The sequence below is a fragment of the Bubalus kerabau genome, chromosome 6, assembly GCF_029407905.1.
Source record: "Bubalus kerabau isolate K-KA32 ecotype Philippines breed swamp buffalo chromosome 6, PCC_UOA_SB_1v2, whole genome shotgun sequence".
Lineage (NCBI taxonomy): Eukaryota > Metazoa > Chordata > Mammalia > Artiodactyla > Bovidae > Bubalus > Bubalus kerabau.
In genome coordinates, this window is record NC_073629.1 from 34,188,086 (window position 1) to 34,200,516 (window position 12,431).

At 50.2% G+C, this 12,431-nt stretch overlaps 1 protein-coding gene across 1 annotated transcript in view; it reads right to left on the reverse strand.

Moving 5' to 3' along the window:
* The window catches only part of SLC6A17 (solute carrier family 6 member 17), a 52,572-nt gene extending 43,633 nt beyond the window's left edge, over positions 1–8,939 (reverse strand). Inside the window, exon 1 of the mRNA XM_055584792.1 lies at positions 8,811–8,939. The gene's annotated coding sequence lies outside the window, so the exon portion shown is untranslated. The remainder of the gene's footprint in view (positions 1–8,810) is intronic.
* Positions 8,940–12,431: the final 3,492 nt, after the last annotated feature.

A 12,431-nucleotide genomic window follows, 5' to 3' on the forward strand; every position in this document is an offset into this window, starting at 1 on the left:
TTCTGACTCCATTTCACAGATTTTCCAGCTTTGTGCTGTGGGCCCCAGTTCTTATCCCAACTGACCGCATCTTTGCTTCCCCAAGGCCAAATTCTGGTGATCAACTACTACATGTGCTCAATAAATACGATATGAATGAAGTGAGTGAGTGAATCAATGAATTGATGTATTTTGAACTCCTCAAATTTTCTAGAATCTGATGTTATTTCTCAGCTTCAAATTTTCCCATCTTCTGACATGATACTCTGATACCAGGAGTATGTGATGCCCTAAGCATCTGTTTGAAACTAACATAAACTAAGAAGTCTGGCCATCGCTCAAAGACATTTTGCCTTTCATATAGGAGCCATGATTTTTGCCTTTCATATAGGAGCCATGATCTGTGCCTCCTTGTCTCCACTTTGCAGGCAGGATTCATCCACACCACAGAGAAGTAATCACTGGATGGGCATGGTCTTGGCGTGGAGTCTTCCAGAGGCTAACACACGGGCAAAGGAGCCAGTGGAATCTTCTACATCTCGTCTCACCTTCCTGTTGCATTTACTGAGCATGTTCTCTGCAGTTGATATTTTGTTTTCTTAGTCAAGGAGGAAGGAAAGCAGGAAAAGGGGCAGATGGTCCACGGGGGGAGGAACTGGCACTGGAAAATATGGGAGAGGCCAGTGCCAACAAAAGCTTTTGGTTCAGTTCTACCAAGTCATGTGAGGAGGAATGCACGCCCAGTGAGTGTGAAAGCAAGAGCAGCACCATGGCTGCCCCCACAGACACCTGAGCCGTGCACTAGAATTTAGGTGCTGAGGGCAAAGTGGACTGTGGTGATAATGACAATCTCAACAGTAGCACAGGCACTCCTCTGGCGATCCCAGTGGCTGAGACTCCATGCTCCCAGTGCAGGGGGCCCAGGTCGGATCCCTGGTCAGGGAACTAGATCCCATATGCCACAACTAATGACCCTGACTGCCACAGCTAAAACCCAGTGCAACCATATAAATAAATAAATAGTTTTTAAAAGACCAGCATCACATAGGCTATCCTTCTTGTGACACTGTGCAAAATTACACATCTTGGGATTGATGAAATATAGCACACAGTCAAAAAGTGGAGGCCCAGAGTCCCAACCACCAACATAAGGTGACTGCAGAATCTCTCAGCCACCATACTGTCCCAGGAGGATCATGGGGTTTGGAGTCAGGGAAACCTGGGCCTGAGTCCTGCAGCCACTTGCGAGCCGTGAGTCTTTGGGAGGGTTTACACCTCTTTTGGTTTCAGCTTCTGGACCTGAAAAGATGGGGATGAGGCTCTGACCTCATGGGATTGTCATGAGGATAAAATGAAATAACACAGGGAGCACACCATAAACCCCATCAGCTGCCCCTCCACATGAGAACACGGGGGAGATGGGCTCAACCAGGAACAGAGGCCCATTCACCCATGTGCCTGCAACGTCCAGGAACCAGCATGGAACAAGCACATGGTTACCTGAGGACGTGTGGGGCTAGTGGGGGATGCAGGTGTTTGGAGCTCCAGCATATTTCCACTTCTCTCTTGAACTGAAGGAGAATGGAGCCCAGAGACTCTGATGAACTAGAGATACTACTGAAATATGGGATTTTAAAACTTCTCTATATTTTCCTCTCTCTTTCCCTCCTTCCTGTCCTTTATTTCCTTAAACAGATATTTACTGAACAGTAACTGAGCATCAAGCCCTGTCCTAGTACAGCAGAGAACAGAGAAAACAATGTCCCTGCTCTGGGGGATTTAGAGGACAAATAAAAATCACGTATAATAATAATTAATATCACATGAAAGTGAAAACTGATAGTCGCTCAGTCGTATCCAACTCTTTGCAACCCCATGGACTATACAGTCCATGGACTTCTCCAGGTTAGAATATTGGAGTGGGTTGTTGCCATGTCCTTCTCCAGGGGATCTTCCCAACCCAGGGATTGAACCCAGGTCTCCCGCATTACAGGTGGATTCTTTACCAGCCAAGCCACCAGGGAAGCACAAGAATACCGGAGTGGGTAGTCTATCCCTTCTCCAGCAGATCTTCCCAACCCAGGAATCGAACCGGGGTCCCCTGCATTGCGGGTAGATTCTTTACCAGCTAAGTTACCAGGGAATATCGTATATATAGGCATACACTATAACCATAGTGATATCAAATAAATATATACAGGGGATAGAGTGAGGTAGGTATGCTATAATGTATAGGGGGTATTGGAAAGCAACTCTGCTAAAGACCTGATAATGTGAGAGCATAAGCCAGGATGTCCTGGGGAAGCAATCATGGCAGGGGGAGCAGAAAGTGCAAAGGTCCCAAGGCAGGAGCCACACAGGCCCTGTGCTTAGAGCATCCTAAGCCAGGGTAAAGTAGGATATGCTGAGACAGGAGAATAGCTGGCAGCCTGAGCAGGCAGGACCCATCAGCCGTGGAAAGGAGTTTGGGTCTTCCCTCGAACAGAAAACTGTTTTTAAAGGGATGGATAGAGTACAAGTTAAAAAGCACATGGATTAGGAGTTTGGGATTAGCAGATGCAAACTATTATGTATAGGATGCATAAATGACAAGGTTCTACTGTACAGCACAGGGAACTATACTCAGTAACCTGTGACAAACCATAATGGAAAAGAATATGAAAAAGTATGTATACATATGTATAATTGAATCACATTGCTATACAGCAGAAATTAACACAGCATTGTACGTCGACTAAATAAATTTTAAAAAGAAAAAGCAGGTAGGTTAGAGATGGCGGTGACCTGGGCCAGGCTGTTGGATAAGGATGAGGTTTTAAAGAGAGGAAAACAGAGGACCCAGGGTACTGAAACGTACACAGGCCCCGAACAGAAGACCCATGAGACTGTCCTGATGTAGGAAAAAAAAATTATTTTTTAAGTCAGTTGTGAAAAGAAAAAATTCCAGGAGTGACAAGCAAAAGCCTGATTCCCTGCTTTTCTTATTTATGGGAGGCCCACAGTGGCAACAGATGGGTCCTTACAACCTCTGCCTTAATCCTCTGACCTGGATTTTCTTACAGCCACTATTTCCTCTTGTTCCAGAGAGAGACAGAAGGAATCACGGGTGTCCAATTACCTAAATTACCCACCAGACTGCCGAAGAGCACTTGAAAGAATAGTGATCAGAAACTCTTAATTACTGTCCCAACATGATGCCTCTTTCCTGAGGACCAGAAACGTTTGTGTCTCTTTCCCCAGCAGCCTTCAGCAAGGCTTTGTGGAGGGGTGGGCCGAAAGGCACCCCCATCAGGAGCAAGTCACCAGCCACCTGAGATCACAGTGGAGGAAGCACACGTTTGAAGACCTACTGTCCTTCCATATGTTATTTATCCCCAAAACAACTTGGGGTAAGATGGAATGCTCATTTTACAGATGAAGAAGCCTAAGCTAAGGGAAGATAACTACTGTATACTAGATTACTACCATTTACTGTATTACCCAGCCATGAAACGGAGAGACAGCACCCAAGCTGTGGTCCACCTCACTCAGTAGTCCGTACTCTTCCATACTTTGGTGCTTTCCAATCTTCCACACATGATGACGCAGAGAGAAGAGAATACTGCCATGGCACACTGGGTAAATGCAGGAGGCTTCTCCATCCTAGGCCATTCAAGGCTATTCCAGGGGATGAAGGTGTCATTATCTCTGGGCCACCCATCTGGGGCCCTGGTTAGGAAGTTCTCCAATGCACTGTGCCACATTGCAAAGCGACACGTGTGAATCTCATTCAGCAAGTCAACAATGGAACAAGTCCATCTACCATAATTCCGCCTGGAGTTCAGGAGCTTTCTCACTTGGCTAGATCCATTCCCAAAGCTAAAAGCATAATGCAAATTGGGGAACTGGTCAAGGAGATTCCTTCCGGTGGTTCTAAAGGAGTCCCCAAACTACTAGCAGGCAGGTTGTCTCAGAGGTGTGCCAGGACCGTGGACAGCACCCATCGGGCCATTCTGAAAGCCAGCGCTCGCTGCCCATTACAGGAGCATGCTCTCCTCCCTGTAGACCCCCAGCAAGAGGAGATCCATGTCCTCCCTGAGCACTCACCTGGTAGCACCTGCTGGAGCCATCCCACCAGATGACTGTTCACATCCCCTGAATGGTAGCTTTATCAAAGAGCACTGCTGGCCTGGAGTTGGATTTAAAACCACAGGAGCCCAGAAGTCTTATAATTAAAGAGAAAATGCAGCCAGCAGGAATTTGGGGTGTGGACCAATAGATTCTATTTGCAAGTGAAATAATAGGTGGCAAATTAGTGGTGCACAGAATCCAACAGAAGTTCCAATTAAACCCATAATTAGAAATGATGGAATACAGCAAAAGGAAACTTATCTTCAAATGAACTGTGAGTAGGCTGTGGGAGACAGAGTGCCAATTCACTGGGTCAGATGCAGTCGATTCAATGACTTCCAGGCCTGGAAGCTGGGGTGTTACTTCCTCTGGCCCCACGCTTGCCCCATCCTCACTCCACAAGTGGCCTCAGAGCAAAAGCATTTTCAGTCTCAGCTCCCAAGTTGGGGACTCAGGCTGCCCGAGCCTCATCTGACACAGAATTGTTCTCTAACAAAACATACCTGGTTTTAAACATGAGAATAATTTGGCACAGTAATGCATCTTACAGCTGAGCTCACGTTTTCACATGTGAATTTTCTGTGCACAGTGAATATCTAACTATATTTTTTAATAACTGAATTTATGCAGAAATGGACCATATCTTAATTTTTAAAATTACTCATGGGGGATGGGGGATGGGAGAGAGAATTACCCAAAGACTGTATCTCCTCAAAATGGCTGTCTATGGAGCAAGGGCTTCCGAGAAGACCTCTTTGTCCCCTGGGGGTGCTTATCTTTCAACAAGCCACTCTCACTTTCAGAAACCTCCCCACTGTGAACAAAGCGGGCTCAAAGATGCGAGGCAGGCTAGGAGAATAGGGACCTATTCTTCCAGGTGATTTCTCAGAGAGAGAAGAGATGGAGAAGCAGAAGGAATCAGAGACCAAGTTTCCCAGAATAGTCAAGGACGCACGTGGTGGAGCCCCAAGGGTGAGGAGCACAGGCTCCATGGGGCGGGACCAGGAAGCAAGCAGCATCCCCCTGGGCAGCCCTTGCCGCCACTGCTGCCAATGACCTTGGAGGGTTAGCAGTTTAGCTCTGGGGTCTGGGACCTCACCAGAAACTGCTGCAGGTCCCTGGCACACACTCTCCAGCAGAGAAACCTGACACATCAGAGCCCACCAGTGACTGGCTGCCCTTGGTACTGCAGAAGCAAAAATCCTCAGGCATCCTCACATTTGCTCTGACTCTTCCTTCACTGCTCCTAGAAACAACCCCACACTGGGACAGACTTTATAGGAATGAGGTTGGGGTGGTAGAGATCAGGAAGAGAAAGATGGACAGGACAGTAAAGCATCAAGATGGAGCCTGGGATGTTCTTCTGGATTCCAACCAACCTGGGACCACATACTGTATTCCCCCTTAGAAATGCTCATTCTTTACCAATTTCCCATTAGTGGAGGCTCATGTCCCTCTTCTCAGAGCAACAGCTTAAAGAAACAAACTCACAGGTTTAGACAACCTCGTTTGGGTAAATACCTATGTCGTCAGCAAAAATTTATTAAGAACTTATTATGGATTCACATCACATAGACATCAAGAACATGAAGTCTGGAATCTAACAGACCTGAGTGCAATTCTCAGGTTGCCACCCACTACCGTGTGACCTTGAGCAAATTATTTAACCTCTCTGAATTCAAGTCCCACATTTGTAAACTGCTGAGAGCAATAATATGCCTTCTGGGACTGTAATGAAGGTTAAATGAGATAGTATATGAATGAAGCATTTAGCACAGCGCAGAAGCCTCAATAAAAACTTAGATATTATCATTGTGTGCCAAGCACCCAGCACCCAGCCCTCCTAAAAGCAGGCCAAATAGGCATTTCCCCACAGATGACCATCCCACCTGCAATCACAGGGCATGCACTACTACAGAGCTACCCGTGGTACTGTGCTTCTGACCTCTGGAAGTCAAAGGGGATACCAGACTAAGGAAGGCTGATGTAAGAGGAATCTATAATAACAGAATTTTCCCCCATCCTGGTGAAATTCCCCATCCAGAAATTTTGTTGTAAGGATTTCTTGCAGCCCAGCCTGAGAGTGAGCAATAACTCAGACCTGGTTTAGGAAAAAAACAAAATCCATCTTCCTTTTAAACTGTTCTGTTGCTTATCTTAGCAGCTTTGAAGGGATTAATGATGCATCGTCCTGCTGCAGCAAATCTGGATAGGAAGGAGCATGAGGAAAAGGAAGCTGCACAGACAGAAAGAACTTGCTTCTTAGGATTCCTCTCCTCTCTGTATTTATTATATCATCCTTGGAATTTGCTCCCAGATCCAACTGGGAGGGCAGTGATTCCAGGGTGCATGTACCACTCACTCTCATGAGCATGCACACACGTGCACATGCACACACACACACACACTCACATACATACATTTCCAGTCGCAGACTAGAGTTCCCTGAGTCAGCATGGCTTCTTTCTTGCTGTCCTGGGGGGGTCCCCTTATTTTCTTTGCTCTTGAGGTGCACATATCTTAGCTCAGCACCCAGAGGCCCCAGCACAGATCTGCCCACCCGCTACCCACCCCCCCACCCGGCTCCACATCTCACAGCCCTGCTCTTACTCAGGCTTCTCCACTCAAGATCTCCCAGGGGACACTTGAGGGTTGGAAATAGGTCAGTTTGAAGCTGCACTATAGGTCCTTCTCAACCACATGGAAAGCCCTGCCACTTTCATTTGTCTCCACACTCCCTCTCACACCAAGAAACAAGGACAAGAAGAGAAAGACTCACTTCTGATTAAGATCCATGAGGAAAGGGATGCGGAACTAACATTTAATGAGCATCTGCTAGGTGTCTAGCACTGGGCTTAAAAATAAGCCTGCAGAAATGTACTACTGGCATCCCTGCTCTACAGTGGAGGAGATTGAGCCTCGGGAGGTAAGGGACTTGCCCAAGGTCACCCCACACTGGCACATGGCAGAGCACTGGGCCCAGTTCTCACTGAAATCATAGGGTCTCCTCTTCCGACACCCCAACCCTCTCCTCCAATCTCCCCTCTCCCAACCCGGCCCTGTTCACCTTTCCCATGGGCTCACAGCTCCAGGACACTTGCCAGTAGCCAGATCTCTGCTTAGCTCACTCTGGAGACTTGCTCACCTTTGGTCAGTGATGTCAAAACACTGGAAGCTCGGGTCCTTGTCACTCACAAGTCCCAGTAAAGAGCTTCCATTCAACTCACAAATAGCTGACACACAACTCTGCATGTGACTCAGGCCAAACACTCACTCCAGTCAGGCTGGTGGGCACAATCTGCCTTCTGCACTGAGTCACCCTCCAGGCTGAGCTGCAAGGATTTGCTGAAATTCACCACCTACTTAGCCACAGCTGCTCCACTAGAGAAAAAGCCAGCAGAGGAGCTGAGCCTCTGATGGTCCCCATGGATGGGCCACGGCCAAGGACAAGTAGGTATGACCTCAAAGCTCTTCCTGCCCAGGTCCACCTCAGCCGATCATGAGATAATGCAAGCACAGCATGAGACACAAGAAGCCCTCTGTTAACCTCCACTCACTCTGACCTTGTTCTTCAGACATCAGTCCAATACAGCATAACTAAAGTTTTGGTTGAATTGCGGCAGGGGGAGCATTTCAGGATTTTTTAGTTCCTGAAAGTTCCCATTAACAGGGGCAGTGCACTCAAAACAAGCTTCCTTCTCTACACCCCTGACCTATCTCCCCAACCCAAACCCACCTGCCTCGTGTTCACAGTTGAATTGCCCCAAAGATAGCTCCGGCTAGAAATTTCTTAATCCAAGCGGTCCGATAAAAATTTTCTCAAAGAAAGAAAGAGGAAAGGGAACAATTTTTTTTTAAACTCTCCTTGACAGCGACTGGATTCCGTAAGGTGAATGGCCTCGGGATTTCTTAACACTTGCAGCCCTGACGGGGCTGTTTGAGCCTTAAAAGGAAAGAGCAGGAGGCCGCGCCCCTGAGGGAGCGATCCTCCCTGGAGCACTACAAGCATCGCGCATCGCTGGAGAGCACGGTGTGCACAGGTATAAACGTGACAGAGGCCTCGCTCCCGAGACGGCGCCCCCTCCAGACTTGCACCTCGCGCACCTACGTCCGTATTTCCGCCATTCCGTTCCCAGACGCGCTTCCCTGGAGGGAGCACGGGCTCTCCGCTACCTAGCTTCGAGTTCAGCCAGGACCAGCCCCAAGACTGGGAATTAAATATTTATCTCAGGCGCGAGCGCTCTGCTTCTCTTGCCAATGTTACTGTCAAGGTCATGGGCCTGAAGCCGAGTGGCTGGGGCTGGGGTCCCCAGCCGAGCAGAAGACTCCCGGTGAGAACTGCACCCTAGGCGCGCAGCTCTAGGCAGCGGTTCTTGCCGGGCCTCCTTCCCGGTCCTCCGCGTGCGCTTGCCTCTGCAGCTCTGCCTGATTACCTCTGGAGTTCTTTGGCCCTCCTGAGCCCGGGAAGGTGAAGCCGGGTGTCCAACCCGTGAGCTGGGCGCAGAGCACCCGCGAAGCGCCGGAGGAGCGCGGGCCCCAAGGTTCCGTCGCCAGGCAACGGCGGATCAAGTGGCTGGGGCCCTTGCACAGCCAGGAGGATACCCGGGCAGCGCCGCCTCGCACCTCAGTCCTTAGGCCTCCCGGGCTGGGGTGGGGCCGGAACAGCTGAAGTTGCGGCGGCTGGTCCCATAAAGCCAGGCGGGGCGCGGCCGGCGACTCACCTGTCCAGCGTGGGTCGTAGCGCGGTCTCGGCTCCTGCACTCGGACCGAGCAGCTTCGGTCCCCGACGGGTGGCGGGCTCACAGCCCCTCCCACGAGCAGTCCGAGTGTGGCGGCGACGGGCCCCAGCCGGGGCTGGGAGGAGACCCGGAGCCGCGCACGGGCGCACGCGACTCTGATCGCTCCTCGCTCCCTCCCTCGCCGCCGGTCCCGCCCGGTCTCCCGCCCGCAGTGTGCTCGGGCCTCGGCGGAGCGGTCCGGAAACCCAGGTACAGCTGCGGAGGGAGCGCGTAAGGCTGCAGGCGCCAGAGCCCAGTGCCACCCTCCCTGCACTCGGGCCGCGCCGGCTCTGCGGAGCGGAACGGAGCGGGGCGGAGCGCAGCGCTGCGCGCACTGTTCCCTCGCTTTGCGAAAGGCCACCCTGACGGCGGGGCGCCGTGACGCAGGCTTGACTCACGCGCGGCCCCGCGTCAGTGCGAGGTTCTGGGGACTCTGATGGCAGACGTAGGCGGAGTGGGCCAGGAGAGGGAGGGGTCTGCCTGGGAGCAGCCTCTTGAAGACCCCGGCCAAGGAACTCAGACCCTGGAGAAGCAGTACCAGATTCTGCCCTAAAAAGAAATGGGACCCCCATGGCCACGGCCCTCCTGAGCCTGGGCCTCACTTCCTTCATCTTCCCAGGCCCATCTCTTTCGGCTGTCTGGTATGAACTCAGCACCAACTAAACCTGGTTATTCCCCTGCCCTGGCCACTTCCACCTCCATGCTTTTGTTCACTCTCTTCTCCTCAATTCCCCACTCCACTGTCCTTCCACCTTACCACTCCTCAAATCCTTCCGTGTGTGGTTCAACTCCTCAAGACATCACTCATCTCCTGAGCTCCTATGTATGGTGGAGGCTGCAGGAGGTGCGAAGGTCACTGCTCTGGGAGATGAGGGCGTGGAACCTCCGGGAAAGGCAGAGTAGGGTTTACCTAGGAACCCGTAATTCAAGACAGAAGGATGGGAGAACCCTACAAGAGGAGTAAAGTGAGGACTTATGGAGGAGATGAGACAGGATCCTGAACACAAGCAGTGACAGGATTTCAGTGGAAAGGGGTAAGGATGAGCCTTGTGGAGGGGACAGCATGATAAGGGCAAAGATGCAAGGGAGTGAAGAAGGTGTGCAGTTGGGATGACTGCCTGATATGGAGCAGGGGTGGGCTGAGAGCAGGTGCAGTTAGGGAGGTGGGAGCCATCCCTCGGGGACTTGGAAGGCTGTGTGGGCAGCCTGGATGAATTAACTCAGCTCTAGAGGACACTAAGGGGACGTTGGCATTAGAGGCAGGTGTCTGGGAGTGATGGGAGCAGGCTGTATCAGTTGTTCTACTGAAAGGCAGTAGGACCATTGTCATGAATTCTGAAGGTTCTGAGATTTTACCCTTGCATCTAATGTGAAGACTCCCCAGTCTTTTACAATCGGCTGTGAACCTGCCAACTTTGCCCCCAAGGGAGACCTTATATTTATTATACTGGAGGACAAACAAAACTGCCCTCCACTGGGGGAGACACTATCTCTACCTTTCAAGGCTGTTTGCTGTGTGAACCTCCTCAAAAAAGATGATCTGGAACAAAAAGCCATCAGTGCCTCTACCCCTGAGACCTGTGGAAACTTGAGTCCCCCATAAATTATCTCCTGATAGACATTTATCTCTTCACTCAACCACTAATTAGTGTTAGCCTACTGTTGGCCTGACTCCATTCTAGGCCCTGAGGATAAGACAGAGAACAAGACAGATAATGATCTCTGCCCTCCTGGAGCTTCCACTCTGGTGGATACAGCCAGCCATGCATAGGGGGTGGAGGGGCATGGCAGGCAGTAGCAAGTGATACAGGAGGCTTGACGCACGGCCCTGCGTCAATGTGAGGTTCTGGAGCCTCTGATGGCAAACATAGGCAGAGTGGACCAGGAGAGGGAGGGGTCTGCCTGGGAGCAGCCTCCTGAAGCCCCTGGCCAAGGAACTCAGACCCTGGAGAAGGTAAACCTGTGATGACTGACCTGGTGTGGGAGAGAGAAGGAAAGAGTCTGAGAGGGGTGGTTGTAAGGCAGAGAACTTGAAGGTGGTATGGTGAGGGGTAAGGAGAAGGAATTTGGAGTCATACAAACCGACATTTTCATCATGACTGCCATTTACGAGAAACCTTGAAGAAGTTACATAACCTTTCTGAGCCTCAGTTTCCCCATCTGTAAAATGAATAACACATACCCCATAAAGTTGTTATGGTGGTCAGCGAAGATTATTCTTTTAAAATATCTGGTATCACATGTGCTTAATAAATTACAGTTATTAGTGGTATGAGCGACTTCACTTTCACTTTTCACTTTCATGCATTGGAGAAGGAAATGGCAATCCACTCCAGTGTTCTTGCCTGGAGAATCCCAGGGACCGGGGAGCCTGGTGGGCTGCCGTCCATTGGGTCACACAGGATCGGACACGACTGAAGCGACTTAGCAGCTTAGCAGTGGTATTATTGGGTGATTGTATTGTTACTAACCACAATAAAGAATCTAGAAACAGGAGCAGACTGGAGGAGCAGTGGGGAAGAAAGTCATGAGATAATAGATTTAAGCCATACTGGGAATGAAGCAGATTTCCCAGGTTACACTGGTGGTAAAGAACCTGCTTGCCAAGTGCAGGTTGATGTAAGAGACACGGTTTCATTGTTGGGGATCTTTGAGACCTGCCCCTGCTTTCTCACTCCCTCACAAAATCTCTCCCTAAATCCTGGAGCTTTTTTCTCCTAAATACCTCTAGGATCTGGCCAGTTCTCTTTAATTCCGCTGCTACAACCCTAGGCCAGGCAATAATCACTGGCCACATGAACTCTCACTCTCACCTGACTCTGACTTCAATCCCATCCCTTTTTCTCCACGCAGCAGCAAGCATGATCTTTTAGAAGCACAGATATGCTCACCCGCATCTCCAGCCTGCAGACTCTTGCCCACATCTTTAACAGGTCCTTCAAGGCCCCTCATCATCTCCAGCCTTATTTCACACCCTTCTCCCCACAGCCTTCTCTGCAGCCCACTATCTACACAACCTTCTCAGCTCTCCTGCTCACCCACTCTTTCCTGACTCAGCCTCCAGGCCTTATGCCCTCTCTGCCCAAAGCCACTAAGTCTCCTCCTGTTCCGCCGTTCCCCACCTACTCCCCCACAGAGTTCACTTAAACCCTACTTCCTCACGAGCCTCTCCTGACCTAGAGAAGAGTCCAGTGCATCTCCCAGGTGGACACAGCTTCTTCTTCATGGGCCTCATCATGCTTGTGACTGAGGACCTGCTGGTGTGACTGGGGCTGAGGCACAATCTCTGTGGCTGGGGTGTAAGCTCCACGCAGCAGAGATCACCTTCAACACAGAGTAGACAGTCCATAAAGATTTGCTGAAAAGGTAAGGTGTGGTTTGAAATATGAGCATAAAGTCCAGGAAAGAGGGTGGAGATGCAACTGGGGAGTCATAAGCATAAAAGGGGTCATTAAGTGGAGGAAAAGATGGCAGAGGAAGTACATAAAAGACAGTCAATCAGACAGAATTTGAGGGGTGCAGGGCATTGCTTACTTCTAAGGGGCAGGAGGAGCAAGAGGGTCA